Below are 21,951 nucleotides of genomic sequence, written 5' to 3'. Positions count from 1 at the left end.
CGCATCCTACAGTACATGTCGAACCGCTGTCAGACGTTTCCTGTCCAGGACGATCTTCTCCAATTACATAGACGCTTTCCTTCGGTATACAGGTGTAAAAATATGTACGACACAACTTGCAGGACAAGTTCCTTATACATAGATGAAGAAATTATGTTATATGAACATGGGTTCGGAAACGGCTTGTTTCCATGTTACACCTCGTTGTTTCCAACTCATCAATCATGGGAAACACACGAGAACGGAACGTACCAGCATACCACTTGCAAATCCTTCACACAGGAGATGTTAAATGCGCCCTCCGTGAGCTCTGATACGTGCTTGTCAAGGTCGAACTGATCACTGGAACAGTTGTTGCTATCTCTAAACAAGCAATGACGTAAGTCGCATGGCACATGTGAAACAAACTAAGACACTGGCAGTGCACCTACGATAATGGCGCCGTTACCAGACGTGCATATTTCCTATGATTAATCAGTTGAAGAAAATGCTGTGTAACATGGAAACAAAGCGCTTCCGGACCCATGTTCATATAATATAATTTCTTCGCCTACGTGTAAGGAACGTGTCCTGTAATTTGCGCCGTATATTTTTGTTACTTCCTGTATATCTAAACCTAATCTCATTCCTCTATGGGTCGGGTATGAAGTGAGGTGAATCTTTGTAGTGAGGTTTTACGGCCAAATGCCTTTCCTGTCGTCAACCTCATCACAGGAGTTAATGGGATTAAATAAATAATGTCATATATGATAGTAGAAAGTAAGAGGGTGTGAAATGCGGTCCCGGAGTACAGGATAATCCTGTCGAATGCGCAAAGGGTCTGCGCAAGTCTTTTCGTCTCCATCCGACAGATGAATCTCCATCGACAGCTTCATATGCCCTCACCCCATATGAACACTTCGTGGAGGTTTGGAAATGAATCTAGGATTTTGGTACGCAGTCTGGTGATCAGAAATTGAGCACCACCAGCTCTACTACCCTGCCGACCAACATTCTGATGGTAACAATGTTTTCTGCCAAGAGAACTCGAACAGGCTAACCATGTTTCAGACCATAGAGACTTGACGCTTTACCGATCATGGCCATCAGGCGTGCCGCGCTTAACTTCTGTTATTATTAAGTGCACGGTGGCCAACGGCCATACCATGTTGAATACACCGGTTCTCGTCCGATCACCACAGTTAAGCAACATTGGGCGTGGTCAGTACTTGGATGGGTGACCGTCTGGGAAAACCACGTGCCGTTACCTCAATTCTCTAAGGGGCCAAAGATCCCCATAGGCTGACGCCCCGAACAAATTCAGAAACGAAAAGTGCACGTTGTATGTAACATGGATGAAATACATTTTTGAAGTCGTCGACGACGATGGGATAGGAAAGGGTTAGGAGTTGGAAGGAAGCGGACTTGGCCTCAGCATTTGCCTGGTGTAAAAATGTGAAAACAGGGAAAACCATCTTCAGGGCTGCCGACAATGGAGTTAGAACCCACTATCTCTCGAATGCAAGCTCACAGCTGCGCGCCCCTAACCGCACGGCCAACTTACTGGGTATCTTTCTTTTTTTAGATTCCAAATTCTTTCTCGGTAGGTTTATTGATAATTGTGTTGCATAACGTGTTAGAAACATTCATATAGTTCTTCTTAAAAGCCGTCTCCATACGGAGGTTGGCGAGACATGTAGCCAGCTCTGTCTGATCTTAACAACGCAACTTGAAAAGCTTCTTCTGATGTACATCTGTGCCATCTTCGAACGTCCTTTAGTGATGAATTTCTCCGTCTACCAACGGATCGTTTCCCTTATATAATTCCTTCAATAATTACCTGTAAGCCGGCCCCGTGGTGTAGGGGTAGCGTGCCTGCTTCTTACCCGGAGGCTCCGGGTTCGATTCCCAACCAGGAGAAGGGATTTTTACCTGGACCTGAGGGCTGGTTCGAGGTCCACTGAGCCTACGTGATTAGAATTGAGGAGCTATCTGACGGTGAGATAGCGGCCCCGGTCTAGAAAGCCAAGAATTACGGCCGAGAGGATTCGTCGTGCTGACCACACGACACCTCGTGATCTTCAGGCCTTCGGGCTGAGCAGCGGTCGCTTGGTAGGCCAAGGCCTTTCAAGAGCTGTAGTGCCATGGGGTTTGGTTTTAATTACCTGTAATCATTGATACCGCTCGCACCTCAACACATGCCTTAAGTATTGTGTTTTCTTTTGTTTTATAATATACAACAGTTCTTTTTGCTTTTTCATCCAATGAAGGAGCTCGACATTTGAAATTCTCAGTATACAAATGCGCCAGAGACGGCGATACAGATATATTTCAAAGTCATCTGTACGTTTTCAGTGTCAGAAGGACGTCAGCTCCATTCCTCGTCAGAAAGCCGAAAATTTAAGAAAAGGTATTACTTCCGGAGGTGCACATGACCCTGAGGTACACTCAGCCTACACCAAAAATGAGTACCATATTAATTCCTGGGAGAAAGGCGGACGAACATAGAGCTAAACACTCTACCGACCATGTGGCGAGGACAGGGATAGTGGAAACCTTTACCTTCCACCGCTCCCCCCCCCCCCTCCCCAAGGGCCTTCATGGCCTGTATGGAGGTGACTTTGTATTGCTTTTTTCTTTTACTTAATACATCTGTCACTGGTTATAAGAGTTTTTCATACTTTCGTGGTTAAGAGTTAGGAAGTTATAGGCCTATTTTACACTTCAACACAGTTTCATAGAATCTAGTGTAACTTTTATCGCATGGAGGAGAGGAACAATTAAATTTTTGCTTGAAAATATTGAAAAGTTTACGTGATCACAAAACGTAATTTGACAACTTGATCTTTAATAATAATGCCATAGAATTTACGTGCCACTAACTACTTTTACGGTTTTCGGAAATACCGAGGTGCCGGAATATTGTCCTAGAGGAGTTCTTTAACCTGCCAGTAAAAATACGGACACGAGGCTGACGAATTTGAGCACCTTCAAATACCACCGGACTGAGCCAGATCGAACCTGCCAAGTTCGGCTCAGAAGTCCTGGGTTCTACCGTCAGAGCTACTCAGCCCGGCACTTGGCCTTTCGTTACTTGCTTTATATTATTAAATCAGCATTGCTAAAGACAACTAGGTCGTAAATATTACGTGGCTTTGCAGCTGGTCACCGGGAGGCAATACAATTCATTTCTTCGATTTTTCGTCATTACCAACCTGACACGAGATTTTCAAACTTTGGTGCAAATATTTCTTCTTATTCTTCTCCTTTCTTCTTCTTCTTCTTCTTCTTCTTAATCTGCTTACCCTCCAGCGTTGGTTTTTCCGTCGGACTTAGGGAGGGATCCCACCTCTACCGCCTCAAGGGCAGTGTCCTGGAACGTGAGACATTGGGTCGGGAATACAACAGGGGAGGATGACCAGTACCTCGCCCAGGCGGCCTCACCTGCTATTCTGAACAGGGCCCTAGGTGGGGGATAGGAAGATTGGAAGGGATAGACAAGGAAGAGGGAAGGAAGCGGGCGTGGCCTTAAGTTAGGGGTACCATCCCGGCATTTGCCTGGAGGAAAAGTGGGAAACCACAGAAAACCACTTCCAGGATGGCTGAGGTGGGAATCGAACCCACCTCTACTCAGTTGACCTCCCGAGGCTGAGTGGACCCGGTTCCAGTCCTTGTACCTAATTCTTCTTCTTAATCTGCTTACACTCCATGGTTGGCTTTTCCCTCGGACTCAGCGAGGGATCCCACCTCAACCGCCTCAAGGGCAGTGTCCTGGAGATTCAGAATCTGGGTCGGGAGATACAACTGGGGAGGATGACCAGTACCTCGCCGAGGCGGCCGCACCTGCTATTCTGAACAGGGGCCGTGTAAGGGGATGGGATGATAGGAAGGGATAGACAAGGAAGAGGGAAGGATGCTGTTGTAACCAAGGTTGAAGTTTACAAATCACAACTTTATTGCTTCACTTTATGATATTTACACAAATAACTGAAATTTATTTTGAAGCAAAAAGGAATATTGAATCTTGAGAAAAGTCTGTCTTTATACAATATGTACAGGTTTACAGTCTTTATATACACTTCTGTCTTGAAAAGATAGTCTTTGTGAATTGACACGTTGATAGTCGAGAACTATCTGGCACACTAACATTGAGAGTCCTTGTTTGTTGAAGTGCCTGAATTCCTAAAAAGCAAGTTCAATTGATTGAAGAAATTCCACCTAGCGAAACTAAGGGAGCTTGCGTAAATTAGGTAATGAAAATGGCTTGTAAAAGAATTACGGAACATAGGCAGCGGAAACAGGAAAGGGAGCGGTGACCAGAGGTGAAACCTCGTACTGCCAGAAATTCAGTCCACCTGGTCGAAGCACATTTTCAAGAGGAGTAGCCTCCGTGCTCGACGTAGGGTGTATTCTGGAGCTGGACACCAGGGCAAGTGGGCCATTGAGCAGGCAGGGAGCTCCTATTTATAGTACACTCGATGGTCAGGCACGCGCACTGAGGGCTGCGCGTCGAAGCTGGCAGAATGATACACAGGCGCGCGTGCAGCTGGCTGGTCGGAGCGAGAAGAGAGCGCCGGACATACAACACCCTCCCCTCCTAAATACGCCGGTACGGCGTGAAACGGCGGCGGCGCTGGCGGCGACTGCGATGCTGGGGCGGAGCTGCTGATTTCTCTGTTGTATTGTCCGGAGCTGGAACTGGGCGGAGTGGCGCTGTCTCGTCCTGAAAGGAACCCATTGTTATTAAATGATCTAAGGCTCGTTCAGCAATAGATTTATCGGGTTTAGCACTAGCATCAATGGCTGGACAGGGGCGGAAGCGCAGACGTATCTGATCTTGATGGCGGCAGATACGTTTCTCCGTAGTCTGTATCTCGTATAGACGATGACCCAAAGATCTGCAGATGACTCCAGGTATCCAGAGTGGGTTGGATTTGAATGTCCTGGTGTAGACCTTGTCGTTGAGGGAGAACTTCGTTGGTGATGTCTTATGCTGGGCCGGAAGAGGCTGTAACAGAGAAAGTAACGTTCTGTGAGGTCGTCCATGGAGCTTCTGTGCAGGAGTGACATTATCAGCGCCTGGTAGAGTTCGGTAGTTGTTTAAGAGTTGGAGCAAGGCTTGGTCTTTAGTTAAGCCTGAAGAGACAGCTTTCTTCATACTTCGTTTAAATGTTTGTACGAAGCGTTCAGCTTCACCATTAGATTGAGGGTGAAAAGGTGGTGCTAGGATATGACGAATGCCATTATGTGTACAAAAGTTCTGAAAAACAGTAGCTGTAAATTGAGGTCCGTTGTCCGAAATGAGTACTTGCGGTAAACCTTCTGTAGTAAAGATTTTCTGGAGAGCACGAATGGTAGCTTCGGTTGTAGTAGTCGAATGCATATCCACGACATATGGAAAGTTTGACAGTGAATCGATGACTATTAACCACATGGAATTGAGGAAAGGACCTGCGAAATCGATGTGAACTCGTTCCCATGGAGTAGTAGCAGGAGGCCATGAAGCAAGATCAGAAGACGGGGCGTTCTGATTCGTTTGACATTGCTCACAATGACGTATTAGCTTTTCGATGGCGGCATCAATACCGGGCCAGTAGCAGTGTTGACGGGCGAGTTGCTTTGTTCTGGAGATACCCCAATGGCTTTGGTGTAATAATGCGAGAACTTGTTTCTGTAGGCTAAGTGGGATAACCACTCGGAAGATGGTGCCTGCTTCTAGTAATACAACTCCGGCACGAGTCGTGAGACGATGCTGCATGCGATGATAAGGTGCCAGGTGGGCAGGAAGTGTGCTCTGAAGAGGCCAACCGTTGCGGATGTAAGTACGTACCGTAGCAAGTGTACTGTCCTTATCCGTAGCTTTAGCTATGCAGGTAGCATCTATAGGAAAACTGGATACAGTATCTTCAAGTTCGATGTCCAACTGAAGACATTCAGATTCTTGAGAATCGAAGGCAGTATCAGGACCAACGGGTAAGCGGGAGAGGGCATCAGCATTACAATGCTGGGATGTGGCTCGATATACAATCTGATAGGAATAATCAGAAAGGAACATGGACCATCTTTGAAGCTTTCTGAGGGAATTCTCTGGGATCTTATTACCAGGATGGAATAAGTGTACGAGAGGCTTATGGTCGGTAATGAGCAGGAAATGGTTGCCATAGAGATATTCATTGAAACGGCGAATACCAAAGATGATGGCTAAAGCTTCTTTCTCTATCTGTGAGTATCGACGTTGATGGTCATTAAGTGTTTTCGAAGCGAAGGCGATGGGGCGTTCTTGTCCATGACGATCCTTCTGGGAGAGAACGGCACCGACACCGTAGTCTGAAGCGTCAGTAGCTAGCGTGATGATCTTGTCAGGCTGAAAATGAGTGAGTTGTATAGCTTGAATTAAGGCGTTGTTGATTGTTTTCCATGCCTGTTGGCATTGCGGAGTCCACTGAAACTTAACACCTTTTTTACGTAGAGCGTTTAATGGAGCTGCCACTGTAGCGAAGCGTGGAATGAACTTATTATAATAGTTCGCTTTTCCTATGAAGGACTGAAGCTGCTTGAGGTTCTGAGGTGCTGGCATGTTTACTATCGCTGAGACATTCTGTGTACTAGGACGAATTCCATTCTTATCAAGTATATGTCCTAGGTAGTGAACTTGAGGCTGAAAGAAGGTACATTTAGCGAGATTCGCTCGTAGGCCATTGTCTTTCAATTTCTGGAGAAGGAGGCGTAGATTGGTTAGATGTTCCTGATGATCTTTTCCAGTAACAATAATATCATCCAGGTAGTTAGCACAACCGGGAATGGAGGCGGTGAGTTGAGCCAAATAGCGCTGAAAAATAGCCGCTGAGGATGAAACACCGAATGGGAGCCGCTGGAGCTGGAGCAGTCCGAGAGGAGTGTTGAGTGTGAGAAATTTCTTAGATTCTTCGTCTAAAAGTAGCTGGAGATCTGCTTCTTTAAGATCAACTCGAGAGAAGAATTGTCCACCAGAGAGACGACGGAATAAGTCTTCTGGACGTGGAATAGGAAAGATATCTGTGTCGAGTTGTGCGTTGACTGTAGATCGAAAATCGCCACAAAGTCGAACATTACCATCAGGTTTCTTGATTATCACGAGTGGAGTAGCCCATTGACTAGAAGTAACTGGTACAACAATTCCAGTTTGTATCCATCTGTCTAATTCTTTCGTGACCTGGTCTTGAAGTGCTAGGGGTACTGGACGAGCTTTGAGGAAGCGAGGCTTAGCTCCGGATTTCAGCTGTATGTGAGCTGTATAGTCTTTGGCTGTTCCGAGTTGAGAGTCGAAGACTTCAGGAAACTGCGCTAGGAGAGCGGTAACGTCAGAAGTAGGATGCAATGTAGATACGACGTTAATGTTGTCATGTATCTGGAAACCAAATAAGTTAAATAGATCCATGCCCATAATGTTGGATGCAGTGTAGTTGTTAACTACGAGAAGAGGAATGGCCTTCTGAATTCCTTTATAACTAGCCTGAAGCTTGATTCGACCTTTGATGTCAATTTTCTTCTTGTTAAATGTCACGAGCTGGATGTCAGCTGGAGAGCATGAAGGTGAACCTAAGTCGTGGTAGGTAGTCAGGTTAATAATAGAGACAGGTGATCCAGTATCTAATTGAAAATCGACAGATCGATCAGAGAATGAGAGAGGAATGATGATTTTGTGAGAATCCTTTGTGGGAAGAATAAGATTAATCTGATCAACTTCCATGTCTTGGCGGGGCTGTATATGCTTCCGGCGTGCTGCAGTAGTCTTAGCAGGGCGGAGCGAACTTTGACAGACAGTCTTAATGTGTCCAAGTTTATTACATCGTTCACAAGTAGCTTTGAAAAAACGACAGTCACGACGTTCATGATGCTTGAAACAACCTCGGCAGGAAGGCAGGAGTTTCGAGGTGCTGTTAGAATTGGGCTTCCGTGTAGCATTACGAGAGGGAACCTGGCGAGAATGCTTGGTGGAGAGCGCCTTATCCGTACGGTTCACTGTAGCAGAGGACTTGCGGGCCTGAGGCGAGACTTGTGCAACTTCGTGTGGAGAAGCTATGGCTGCGGCAGTCTTGGTAGTGAGCTCATAAACCGTAGCAATACGCTGGACGTCTTCTAAAGAAGGGTTACTCTGCTTGACAGCGTCAAAACGTATTTTGTTTTCAGGAGTATGTAAAATTATCATGTCCCGAATGAGAGAATCAGTGTAGGATGAACCACAACCGTCCTTGGAGCAGATGAACTGGCAGGGTTTAGCTAGACCACGCAATTCAGTTATCCATTCAGTATGTGTCTGATGGGGTTGCTTTCTGCTCTGAAAAAATTTATAGCGAGCAGCCACTATGTGAGGAGCTTTGGCATAGTGTTCCGTGAGACGGGCCAAGAGCTGCGTGAAGGGTACCTCAGATAAGTGTTCTTCCGGACTTAATTTACGTAGTAATTCACACGTAGCATTGCCAACCGAACTAAGAAATAGTGCGCGGCGGCGTTGATCATCTGTGACAGAATGGCAGATGAAATGCTGTTGTAAACGGGCTAAATAAACTGACCATTCTTCCTTAGCTGGATCAAAAGCAGAGAACGGAGGAATAGCTGATGGCTGTGTAGAGACAGAAATAGCTTGAATAGCCTGAAGTAATGCTGCCTGTTGTTGTTGCATAAACTGTTGTTGTTGCTGCTGTAAGGCTTGGAAGACCGTAGCGAGTTGTTCCGCAGTAGCCATTGCGAGATGCGTGCAAGAAAGAGTAAGGTAAGCTGTGTGTCAGAACTGGTTGGAGTGTCGGTGTTGTTTAGCACGTCGCCGTAGAGTGGACAACTGGGCCTGTAGAATTGTAGTGTCGTGTTTACCTCGTTGCTATAGAGTTGGCGATTGGGGCTGATGACGTGTAGTTTGTTGCTTTTTACCTCGTCGCTATAGAGTTGGCAACTGGGGTCGAAGAATTGTAGGTTGTTGCTTTTTTACCTCGTCGCCATAGAGTTGGCGACTGGGGCCGAAGAATGGTAGTGGTGTGCTTTTTTACCTCGTCGCCATAGAGTTGTGTTGTAACCAAGGTTGAAGTTTACAAATCACAACTTTATTGCTTCACTTTATGATATTTACACAAATAACTGAAATTTATTTTGAAGCAAAAAGGAATATTGAATCTTGAGAAAAGTCTGTCTTTATACAATATGTACAGGTTTACAGTCTTTATATACACTTCTATCTTGAAAAGATAGTCTTTGTGAATTGACACGTTGATAGTCGAGAACTATCTGGCACACTAACATAAATGTCTTTGAGAGTCCTTGTTTGTTGAAGTGCCTGAATTCCTAAAAAGCAAGTTCAATTGATTGAAGAAATTCCACCTAGCGAAACTAAGGGAGCTTGCGTAAATTAGGTAATGAAAATGGCTTGTAAAAGAATTACGGAACATAGGCAGCGGAAACAGGAAAGGGAGCGGTGACCAGAGGTGAAACCTCGTACTGCCAGAAATTCAGTCCACCTGGTCGAAGCACATTTTCAAGAGGAGTAGCCTCCGTGCTCGACGTAGGGTGTATTCTGGAGCTGGACACCAGGGCAAGTGGGCCATTGAGCAGGCAGGGAGCTCCTATTTATAGTACACTCGATGGTCAGGCACGCGCACTGAGGGCTGCGCGTCGAAGCTGGCAGAATGATACACAGGCGCGCGTGCAGCTGGCTGGTCGGAGCGAGAAGAGAGCGCCGGACATACAACAGATGCGGCCGTGGCCGTAAGTTAGGTACCATCCCGGCATTTGCCTGGAGGAGAAGTGGGGAAACCACGGAAAACCACCTCCAGGATGGCTGAGGTGGGAATCGAACCCACCTCTACTCAGTTGACCTCCCGATGCTGAGTGGACTCCGTTCCAGCCCTCGTACCAATTTTCAAATTTCTTGGCAGAGCCGGGAATCGACCCCGGACCTCCAGGGGTGGCAGCTAATCACACTAACCACTACACCACAGAGGCGGACCCAAATATTTCTAATCAGAAAAAATCTACTAACGCGGTTTTCATTCTTAGGTGTTAGTCATTGTAACGTAAGGGTGAACGTACATGTTTTCGTCCTATGTGAAAATTAGTTACAGAGGAAGACGTTCCATCTGATAATAGCCTGTCGTAATAAAGGAGATCATGAAAATTCAAGCCATCTAAGTGATCATTTTCATTTAGATTCAAATGGGAAAAGTAAGGTAATGTTGTTTTAGACGAAGTATGTGATCCAAGTGTCTTGAAAGGAGCCCCCACAAGGTTTTATTATCAAGCTTATGTTGCAAAACTCACTTCTCCGTGTCTAGTGGTCATGAGACATCAAGATCATTGGGGTAATCACATTAACGAGGTTGTAATTTTTTACAATTTGCTTTATCTCGCACCGACACATGGCATGTGGCCTCCTAAGAAGTCTGGTGTAGGTCTTTCGAGTTGACACCGTATAAGCGACCTGCGCGTCTGTGAGAATAAGGCCCTACCTGTGATTAATTCTAACGATGAAGACGGCCGGGCTGAGTGGTTCAGGCGGTTGAGGCGCTGGCTTTCTGATCCCAACTTCGTAGGTTAGATCCTGGCTTAGACCTGTGGTATTTGAAGGTGCTCAAATACGTCAGCCTCGTGTCGGTGGAATTACTGGTACGTAAAGGAACTCCTGCTGAACTAAATTCCGGCAATTCGGCGTCTCCGAAAACCATAAAAGTAGATAGTGAGACGTAAAGCCAATAATGAAGACGACACCCCCACCCTAAGACATTGGAATTAACCAATGAAGTTAAAATCTCCGACGCGGCCGGGAATCGAACCCGGGACCCCTTAAGCCAAAGACCTGCAAGCTAACCATTTAACCATGGGGCCGGACTTTATAGGATAGGAAAGGCTAGGAGTGGGAAATAAGCTTCAATTAAGGTACAGACCCAGCATTTGCCTGGTGTGAAAATGGGAAACCACGGGAACCATATTCAGGGCTGCCGAAGGTGGGTTTGGTATCTATTGTCTTCCGAATGCAAGCTCACAGCTGCGTGCCCCTAACCGCACGCCCAACTCGCTCGGGGTGAAGTTGTAAATAAAAGTTACAGGTCTCTTCATATGGTTGTGAAGGTATTCTAGCGCTGTAGTGGGGATATAAAGGAGAGCACGGTTCCAGTGCATGGAACCCACGCCAGGACTACTTGATTCGAGAATTAGAAAAATGTTATAAGAAAGCAGCACAAAGGAGTAGTGTTACGAAAATATTGCAAACTTTGGACTGCAAAGACTCGTCTGTAAGGAGACGAGCTGTCAGTGGGGAGATGGCGTCGAATAACATTATTAGACGAATAAGCTTGAGTGGAGATGTTCAAAGTAAGAAAGATCGTAATATGATTTGGAAGTCGAGAGGATAAATTGTTGCCAATACGGCGTTCGTTTTGTACGGAGAGATATTGGAGACCAGAGTAATGTATCAAGGAAGATTTTCGGTAAATTTGCAATCCTCTGAAATTATTTAAGAAAAGAGTAGGTAAACTGCTTTTTGGGTTACAGCCGTAAATTCAGATCAGTGATAAATGATAATGATGATGATCACTCATAAACCGAATATCAAACTTTTACTTGAATACAATTTTCTCTTCACTCACATTGCAGTCTCAAAGTAACCGGGCGAGTTGGCCGTGCAGTTAGCGGCGTGCAGCTGTGAACTTGCATCTGGGAGATAGTGGGTTCGAACCCCACTATCGGCAGCTATGAAAAAGTTTTTCGTGGTTTCCCATTTTCACACCAGGCAAATGCAGGGGCTGTACTTTAATTAAGGCCATGACCGTTTCCTTCACACTCCTAGGACTTTCCCATCCCATGGCCGCCGCCATAAGACCTATCTGTGTCCGTGCGACGTAAAACAAATTGTAAAAAAAAAAAAAAAGGTTTCAAACTAAAGAATGGAACTCATTTTCTACGTAATCTATATATATATAAAATAACTTGTCCTGACTGACTGATTCATCATCGCCGAGCCAAAACTACTGGACATAAAGAGATGAAATTTTGGGGATATATTCATATTAAGACGTAGGTGCTCGCTAAGAGAGGATTTTGGGATATTCCTTCGCTAAGGGGGTGAAAACGGGGGTGAAATTTTAAAATGAGTTGCTCTATATCTCAAAACTTTAAAAGTTTACAGATGTAAAAATTGGTATTTAGAATCGTCTTTAAAAATAAGGAAACACGTATTTTTTTGTTTTCAGAAAATCCCAATAGGAGGGGTGAAAAAGGGTGAAAATGGGGAAAATGGGTTGAATGCCTTTAATCAGGATACCGGTACCTATATCTCAGAAACTGAAGATATTACAGACCTGAAAATTGGTACGTTTGATCTCTTTTAAAAATAAAGAAACACGTATTTTTTTGTTTTTGGAAAATCCAATTAATGGGAGGGTGAAAAGGGGGTGAATTTTTAAAATGAGTGAATCTATATCTCCAAACTTTTAAAGTTTGCAGCTGTAAAAATTGGTATTTAGAACCTTCCTTAAAAATAAAGGAACACGTATTTTTTTGTTTTCAGAAAATCGCAATAGGAGGGATGAAAAAGGGTGAAAATGTGGGGAAATGGGTTGAATGCCTTTAATCAGGATACCGGTACTTATATCTCAGAAACTGAAGATGTTACAGACCTGAAACTTGGTACTTTTGATCTCTATTAAAAATAAAGAAACACGTATTTTTTTGTTTTTGGAAAATCCAATTAATGGGAGGGTGAAAAGGGGGCGAATTTTTAAAATGAGTGAATTTATATCTCCAAACTTTTAAAGTTTGCAGATGTAAAAATTGATATTTAGAATCTTCATTAAGAATAAAGAAACACGTATTTTTTGGTTTTTTGAAAATCGCAATAGGAATCGTAAAAATGGGTGAAAAAGGGGTTGAATGCCTTTAATGAGGCTACTTATATCTCAGAACCTGAAGATATTACAGACCTGAAAATTGATGTTTGGGATCTCTTTAAAAAATAAAGAATCACGTATTTTTTTGTTTTTCGAAAATCCAATTAATGGGGGGGGGGGGTGAAAAGGGGGTGATTTTTTAAAATGAGTGTATCTATATCTCAAAACTTTTAAAGTGTATGGATGTAAAAATTGGTATTTAGAATCTCCTTTAAAAATAAAGAAACGCGTAATCTTTTGTTCTCGGAAAATCCCAATAGGAAGGGTGTAAAAGGGTGAATAATGGGTTGAATGCCTTTAATGAGGCTTCTTATATTTCAGAACCTGAAGATATTACAGACCTGAAAATTGGTATGTGGTATCTACTTTAAAAGTAAAGAAACACGTATTTTTTCGTTTTTTGAAGATATAAATATTGGGGGTTGAAAGTGGGGGGTGAATTTTTAGAAATGAGTGTGTTTACATCTTAAAACTTAAAAATTTACAGATGTAAAAATTGGTAGTTAGAATCTCCTCTAAAAATAAAGGAACACGTATTTTTTTGTTTCCTGTAAATCCCAATAGGAGGGGTGTAAAAGGGTGAAAAATGGGTTGAATGCCTTTAATGAGGATACTTATATTTCAGAACCTGAAGATATTACAGAACCGAAAATTTGTATATGGGACCTCCTTTAAAAATAAAGAAACACGTATTTTTTAGTTTTTGGAAATCCAATTAATGGCGGTTAAACAGGAGTGACAAATTGGGTGAATTTTTTGAAAGACTATATCTACAGAATATCTTGGAAACGTAAAATGTTACAGACGTAAAAAGTGGGTGTTTGGAATCTCCTGTAAATGTAAAGAAACATAGGTGATTTGTTTTTGGAAATCCACCTAAGGGGAACTCAAAAGTGGTGAAATTTTAAAATGAGAATTTTTACAGTATATCTAAAAAAACTTAACATGTTACAGAAGTGAAAAATGGTATTTTTTATCTCTATTAAACATAACGAATCGTGTATTTTTATTTTTCGGAAATACCACTTGGGTGGTGGGGGGTGGGTAAGAGTGACTGAAAATGGTGTTGAATTCTTTTAATTAGGCTACTGATATCTCAAAAATGAAGATGTTACAGACGTGAAATTCGATATTTGCAATCTGCTTTAAAAGTAAAGAAACACGTATTCTCGGAAAATCCAATGAGGGGGGGGGGGGTGAAAGTATTGAAAGTTTAATTGACTTAATTGTATGAGAATGCAAACATCTAATAAAAACTAAAGTTGTTACAGACGTGAAAATTCGTATTTAGATCTCCTTTAAAAACAAAGAAAAACGCGTTTCGGTGGGGAAACCATCTTGGAGGGTGGGAGTGTAAAGGAGTTGAATTCCTTTCATGACGACACATAAATCAAAAGCTGAAGAAGTTAGAGTCGTGATAATTGGTATTTAGAAGATCTTTTACTATTAAAGAAGCAAGTATTTTTTGCGGGAAAATTCACTTACGGGTGGGGGGGGAGTAGTGTGAGATGAAGTGAAAAAAATAAATTATTTTTATGGGGATACTTATATCTCAAATCTGACGGCAATAGACGTGAACATTGGTGTTTGGAATCTCCTTTAAACATAAAGAAACAAGCCTTCTTTTAATTTTTTTTTGGGGGGGGGGGTTTGCCGGTAAATAAACTTAACGGCGGTGGGGTGTAGAAGGAGGTGAACCCATTGATTTTACTGTTCTTAATGTACTTATAAGTATCCTCCTTTGCTAAGGCGGCAGCGCGCGGGCCTCTCTCACAGCTGGGTTCCGTGGTTCAAATCCCGGTCACTCCATGTGACATTCGTGCTGGAAAAAACGGAGGTGGGACAGGTTTTTCTCCGGATACTCCGGTTTTCCCTGTCATCATTCATCCCAGCAACACATAATAGTAATAATAAGAAGAAGAATAAGAATAAGAATATCATTAATAATAATAATAATAATAATAATAATAATAATAATAATAATGTTCCGGACCGTCGTCAAATGTGCGGATCGCGCTGGAAACGGCTCCTGGACGGGTAATGACTAAGAATGCAGTCCGGCCGCGGGTTCAGTGCCGCCAAAGCACCCAATATGACACCACGCCGGATCTCCTGAAGGATTTTATACATATTAAAATGATTATAGGAAAAGATGGCAAAGATTTACGGAGCCAACTGACCGGGAGGAATACCTGAGCCTAGCCCGGGAAGTACGAAATCGATTGCTGGAAAGGAAGATTGAAAAATGGGAGGAAACGTGCCGTAATCTAATAGAAAACGAGTCAGATCGGGAATTTTGGTGGATTCTCACAGAAAACGAGTCAGATCGCGAATTTCGGCGGATTATATATCTAAAACAATAAGCATTCAATTATAAATTTCAGTACAATACCGTAGCGAAGCACGGGTATCTTGCTAGTCTATATATATAAAGTAACTTGTCCTGACTGACTGACTGACTGATTCATCATCGCCGAGCCAAAACTACTGGACATAAAGAAATGAAATTTTGGGGATATATTCATATTAAGATGTAGGTGCTCGCTAAGAGAGGATTTTTTGATATTCCGTCGCTAAGGGGGTGAAAAGGGGGGTGAAATTTTAAAAAGAGTGTATCTATATCTCAAAACTTTAAAAGTTTACAGATGTAAAAATTGGTATTTAAAATCTTCTTTTAAAATAAGGATACACGTATTTTTTTGTTTTCTGAAAATCCCAATAGGAGGGGTGAAAAGGGTGAAAATGGGGAAAAATGGGTTGAATGCCTTCAATCAGGATACCGGTACTTATATCTCAGAAACTGAAGATATTACAGACCTGAAAATTGGTACTTTTGATCTCTTTTAAAAATAAAGAAACACGTATTTTTTTGTTTTCGGAAAATCCAATTAATGGGAGGGTGAAAAGGGGGTGAATTTTTTAAATTAGTGAATCTCTATCTCCAAACTTTTAAAGTTTGCAGATGTAAAAACTGGTATTTAGAATCTTCATTAAAAATAAAGAAACACGTATTTTTTTGTTTTCGGAAAATCGCAATAGGAGGAATGAAAAGGGGTGGAAAAAGGGTTGAATGCCTTTAATGAGGCTACTTATATCTCAGAAACTGAAGATATTACAGACCTGAAAATCGGTGTTTGGGATCTCCTTTAAAAATAAAGAAACTAGTATTTTTTTCCCTGGAAAATCCAATTAAGGGAGGGGGTGAAAGGGGGGGTAATATTTTAAAATGAGTGTATCTATATCTCAAAACTTTTAAAGGTTGTAGATGTGAAAATTGGTATTTAGAATCTCCTTTCAAAATAAAGAAACACGTATATTTTGTTTTCGGAAAATCCAATTAATGGCGGTTAAACAGGAGTGACAAATTGGGGTGAATTTTTGAAAGACTATATCTACAGAATATCTTGGAAACGTAAAATGTTACAGACGTAAAAAGTGGGTGTTTGGAATCTCCTGTAAATGTAAAGAAACATAGGTGATTTGTTTTTGGAAACGCCACTTAAGGGGAACTCAAAAGGGGTGAAATTTTGAAATGAGAATTTTTACATTATATCCAGAAAACATAACATGTTACAAAAGTGAAAAGTGGTATTTTTTATCTCTATTAAACATAAAGAAACATGTATTTTTAGTTTTCGGAAATATCACCGTGGCGGAGGGGGGGGGGGGTAAAAGTGACTGAAAATGGTGTTGAATTCTTTTAATTAGGCTACTGATATATCAAAAATGAATATTTTACAGACGTGAAATTTGATATTTTCAATCTGCTTTAAAAGTAAAAGTACACGTATTCTCTTAAAATCCAATGAAGCGGGGGGGGGGGGGAAGAATTGAAAAATTAATTGGCTTAATTGTATGAGAATACATACATCTAATAAAAACTAAAGTTATTACAGATGTGAAAATTCGTATTTGGATCTCCTTTAAAAACAAAGAAAAACGCGTTTTGGGCGGGAAACCATCTTGGAGGGCGGGAGTGTTAAGGAGTTGAATTCCTTTCATGAGGACACATAAATCAAAAACTGAAGAAGTTAGAGTCGTGATAATTGGTATTTAGAAGATCCTTTACTATTAAATAAACAAGTATTTTTTTCGGGAAAGTTCACTTGGGGGGGGGGGAGTAGTGTGAAATGAAGTGAAAAAAGTAAATTACTTTTATGGGGATAGTTATATCTCAAAACTGAAGGTAATAGACGTGAACATTGGTGTTTGGAATCTCCCTTAAACATAAAGAAACAAGCCTTCATTTAATTTTTTTGCGGGTTGGTGGGGGTGGCTATAAATAAACTTAACGGCGGTGGGGTGTAGAAGGAGGTGAGACCAATTGATTTTACTGTTATTAATGTACTTATGAGGATCCTCCGTTGCTCAGGCGGCACCGCGCCGGCCTCTCAAAGCTGGGTTCCGTGGTTCAAATCCCGGTCACTCCATGTGACATTCGTGCTGGACAAAACGGAGGCGGGACAGGTTTTTCTCCGGATACTCCGGTTTTCCCTGTCATCAGCCATTCCAGCAACACATAATAATAATAATAATAATAATGTTCCGGACCGTCGTCAAATGTGCGGACCGCGCTGGCAACGGCTCCTGGACGGGTAATGACTAAAAATGCAGTCCGGCCGCGGGTTCAGTGCCGCCAAGGCACCCAATATGACACCACGCCGGATCTCCTGAAGGATTTTATCCATATTAAAAATGATTATAGGAAAGGATGGCAAAGATTTACGGACCCAACTGACCGGGAGGAATACCTGAGCCTAGCCCGGGATGTACGAAATCGATTGCTGGAAAGGAGGATTGAAAAATGTGAGGAAACGTGCCGCAAAATAATAGAAAACCAGTCAGATCGGGAATTTTGGCGGATTCTCGCAGAAAACGAGTCAGATCGCGAATTTCGGCGGATTATATATCTAAAACAATAAGCATTCAATTATAAATTTCAGTATAATACCGTAGCGAAGCACGGGTATCTTGCTAGTACATTATAAAATAATATGACAGAAGACTAAAAATCCACAGTTCTTGCCCTTCAACCCAATGTTGAAAATATCCTAGAGACATGAGCTATGAATTTTAGGTAAATAAAATATATTCATTATGTATTCCTAAAATTTAGAATCCTTTTCTTAGTTATCCGGTGAATTAAACTAGCAGTTTGCCTTTTTCTACCACTACGAGAGCTAATGTGAGTCAGTGCAGAGTTTCGTGTAAGCCCTTATAACTACATTCAATGTGGACATTTTCAAAAAAAAACGCCTTGGGGTATTGAACCAAGGAACACATTGCAGAAAGAATTAAGTAAATTGGCTAGGATTTGACTGAAGAAGGAAACGAGTAAAGAAACAAGCGATTTTAGTTTCTCCGGATCTGCATTTAGGCCGGAAGTTCGTTCGTAATCTGTTTACCCTCCAGGGTCAGTTTTTCCCTCGGACTCTGCGAGGGATCCCACCTCTACCGCCTCATGGGCAGTGTCCTGAAGCTTCAGACTCTGGGCCGGGGGATACAACTGGGGAGAATGACCAGTACCTCGCCCAGGCGGTCTCACCTTCTATGCTGAACAGGGGCCTTGTGGGGGGATGGGAAGTTTGGAAGGAATAGACAAGGAAGAGGGAAGGAAGCGGCCGTGGCCTTAAGTTAGGTACCATCCCAGCATTTGCCTGGAGGAGAAGTGGGTAACCACGGAAAACCACTTCCAGGATGGCTGAGGAGGGAGTCGAACCCCCACTCTACTCAATTGACCTCCTGCTGAGTGGACCCCGTTCGAGCCGTCGTACCACTTTTCAAATTTCGTGGCAGAGCCGGGAATCGAACCCGGGCCTCTGGGGGTAGCAGCTAATGACACTAACCACTACACCACAGAGGCGGACTAGGCCCGAAGTAATTTTCGATTATTATTATTTTTTTTTTTTTTTTTTTTTTTTAGTTTTAGTTGCAAGACTCGTAATTTGAAACCTTTTCGGGCCATTTATAGCTTCAACTTTCGGCACAATTGACTAAATTGCTTAATTTTGTGTTTTTAATTAGTATGAAGATCTAATGAAGGGACCGCATCACACCCGCCTGGTATTAATGGCGTGTAGCCCCCGGAGACATGGTCCTTGCCTTTAGAGATAGCCGACCTGCCAGTCTGTGAGAATGGGGCCCTACATATGATAAATTCTAACGCTCAATCCCCTGAGCCATAGGAATTACCTAATGAAAGTTAAAATCCCTGCCACAGCTGGGAATCAAACCCGGGACGCTTGAACCTAGCACCAGCGGGCTAACCATTTAGCCATGGAGCCGAATAGCTGGTAATTTATGATTACAATAGTACATGCCTTACTTTCCCCAGTTGACTGTGGAATTAGAATTGTGAGTTTGAGGTTTCGTTCCTATGTTCATTTCAATTGTCCTAAAAAATGTATGGCTTTTCTTGTAGTGCCGGGATATCCCAGGACGGGTTCGGCTCGCCAGGTGCAGGTCTTTCTATTTGACACCCGTAGGCGACCTGCGCGTCGTGATGAGGATGAAATGATGATGAAGACAACACATACACCCAGCCCCCGTGCCATTGGAATCAACCAGTTAAGGTTAAAATCCCCGACCCGGCCGGGAATCGAACCCGGGACCCTCTGAACCGAAGGCCAGTACGCTGACCGTTCAGTCAACGAGTCGGACTCAATTGTCCTGATCCCTCTTAACACCTCCAAATATTATTGGACGAAACATTCCCTACACTCTATAAAATGCCTCAGTTGCTCCTTGTAGCCATCACGATCACGTGCCAGTCACTGACTTTCAGTAGCCAACGCCTACCACTCCAGGGGATCGCCGGGTTAACTTTGCCGATACATTTGTCATTTTAGTCATCTGTAGTGATCAGAGTCGTCAGTTATTGTTTATAGAGTAAAATCTTCACTAACTGATACCTCATTAACCGAATTGATCAGTTACTTCTTTTAAAGTATAATATTTGTTTAGATTTCCACACAAAAGGGCAATGACAGGGGAGTTGAGTCACTGAGGGACGTGGCCCTGGTCAGTGCTCGCTAGACTCTTAACAAAGGTTCATTGGAACATTATACGACTGAATCCCTTTGTGATGTCATTTACGCTCGGTTTCATAAACTCGGTGTTAAATTTGACTTGACAAATTTTAACTGAATGAAAACCTACAACCTGTTTTCCAGTCTTTGAGCGGGTCAGGGATGTAAAGAGTGAATGAGATATAGGCTGTTATTACGATGGGGTCGCCACTCCTAAAGTGATTTATATTAATGAGTGATAGATGCTATGAAAAAGGCCTCCGTGGCTCAGACGGCAGCGCGTCGGCCTCTCACCGCTGAATACCGTGGTCACTCCATGTGAGATGAAATGAGAATGGAGAGTGTCGCTGGAATGAAAGATGACAGGGAAACCGGAGTACCCGGAGAAAAACCTGTCCCGCCTCCGCTTTGTCCAGCACAAATCTCACATGGAGTGACCGGGATTTGAACCACGGTATCCAGCGGTGAGAGGCCAACGCGCTGCCGTCTGAGCCACGGAGGCTCTCTACAAATTTTAACTAACAATTGTTATTAATTTAACATTTCGGTTCGTTTGAAGGTGTTCAAATACGTCATTCTCGTGTCGGTAGGTTTACTGGCATGTAAAGGAACTCATGTAGGACTAAATTCCGGCACCGTGGTGTCTCCGAAAACCGTAAAAGTACAGTAGTGACTTTGACGTAAAGCAAATAACATTATTAAAAGTCTCCTGTTGCACGAACACATTTCCAACATTTCAATTTTACTTAACAAATGTTAACTGACAATTGTTATTAATTTCCACGTAAAGGGGGAATGGGCAGATACCAATTGCCATAAAGAAACAATAGAAAAAGTGACATCTTAAAGCTTAGTTTGTGTGTGGTTGTTATTCAGAAGACAGCAATAATATAGCTTATGAGGAAACTTGGTAGAAGTTTCGGATTTAAACTAAATAATTATGGTAAGGTGGCAGACAGAAAGACAGTGTTTTGTAAGAAATACAGAACACCGTTCACTTTTACTGAATGTACAAGTAGTGTTCAATATCATCTCAAACATATTTATCATTTCCAAAGTGTATCTGCATCTGTCGATGTCACTTGTAGTTCATCTTCTCAGTCAATGTTGGAGCACCTTACAGTGAAGCCTGTGTCCTCTAAGAGGGAAACTGAAATTACGAATAAACTAGTGAAGCAGATTGTGGCCGTCAACATTGTCTCTAATTATGGTCTGGAAGAGTTTTTACGGGAAGCTTTCAATTCTCACACTTACTATCTTACCTCCAGAGACACGGTAACAAAGAAATGACAAGGTGTATGACGAAGAAAGGTGAAAATTATTAGATGAACTGAAAAGTGCAGAATTTGATAATCTCACGGGGGATTTTTGGTCTTCCATATCTACAGATCGCTGGTTTAATTCAAATTGGGTATATCGTAATGCAAAATTATAAGTTAAATATGCTACAGAAAATCACAATACCGCTAACTGCACTGAAGGGTTTGAGGATTTAGTTCATGAATGTGGTTTGGAAGATAAAGTAGTCACTGTTTGCACTGACGGGTATATTTACTAGTAGTTACCTAATAATTACTAATAATTACGGTAATAATAAGAGATGTCGATCGATTAAAAATTTTGATCGCTTAACCGAATGACTTTAATCGGTCGACGATAAATCGAATTTTAATCGGTTTCACATAAAATAACTTAGAGAAAAACACCTGGCATAAAATATTTTTATAATTCGATATGCTATAGAGAAGAAATACTTTTTATTTTAAATTGTAATTGTATTGATGGAATGCAAGTAATAAACAATTAAAAAGAGTTGTTAATAATTTCAATATTGCTAATTCAGTGGTATAACAGTTTGAAACTGTGAAGTTTACAATTACTTACAGTCACACATCTTTGCCCCAAGACTTCAGATATGTCATTACGTTGACATGTTCAAGACTAAGAGCTGCCCTTCTCTTAGTAACGATATTTCCAACATTAGTCTGTAACCGAGGGAAAAATTCCAGGATGGTTGAAATTTTCGCTTTTTA

General features: G+C 42.3%; 1 non-coding gene across 1 annotated transcript; it reads left to right on the top strand.

Moving 5' to 3' along the window:
* Window positions 1-1,130: 1,130 nt before the first annotated feature.
* LOC136867508 (5S ribosomal RNA) lies at window positions 1,131-1,249 on the top strand. The gene has a single exon (XR_010859707.2). It is a non-coding gene; the product is annotated as a 5S ribosomal RNA (ribosomal RNA).
* The last annotated feature ends 20,702 nt before the right edge of the window (window positions 1,250-21,951 follow it).

This window comes from Anabrus simplex, chromosome 3, assembly GCF_040414725.1.
Source record: "Anabrus simplex isolate iqAnaSimp1 chromosome 3, ASM4041472v1, whole genome shotgun sequence".
Lineage (NCBI taxonomy): Eukaryota > Metazoa > Arthropoda > Insecta > Orthoptera > Tettigoniidae > Anabrus > Anabrus simplex.
This window is presented reverse-complemented; position numbering and strand designations above follow the sequence as displayed.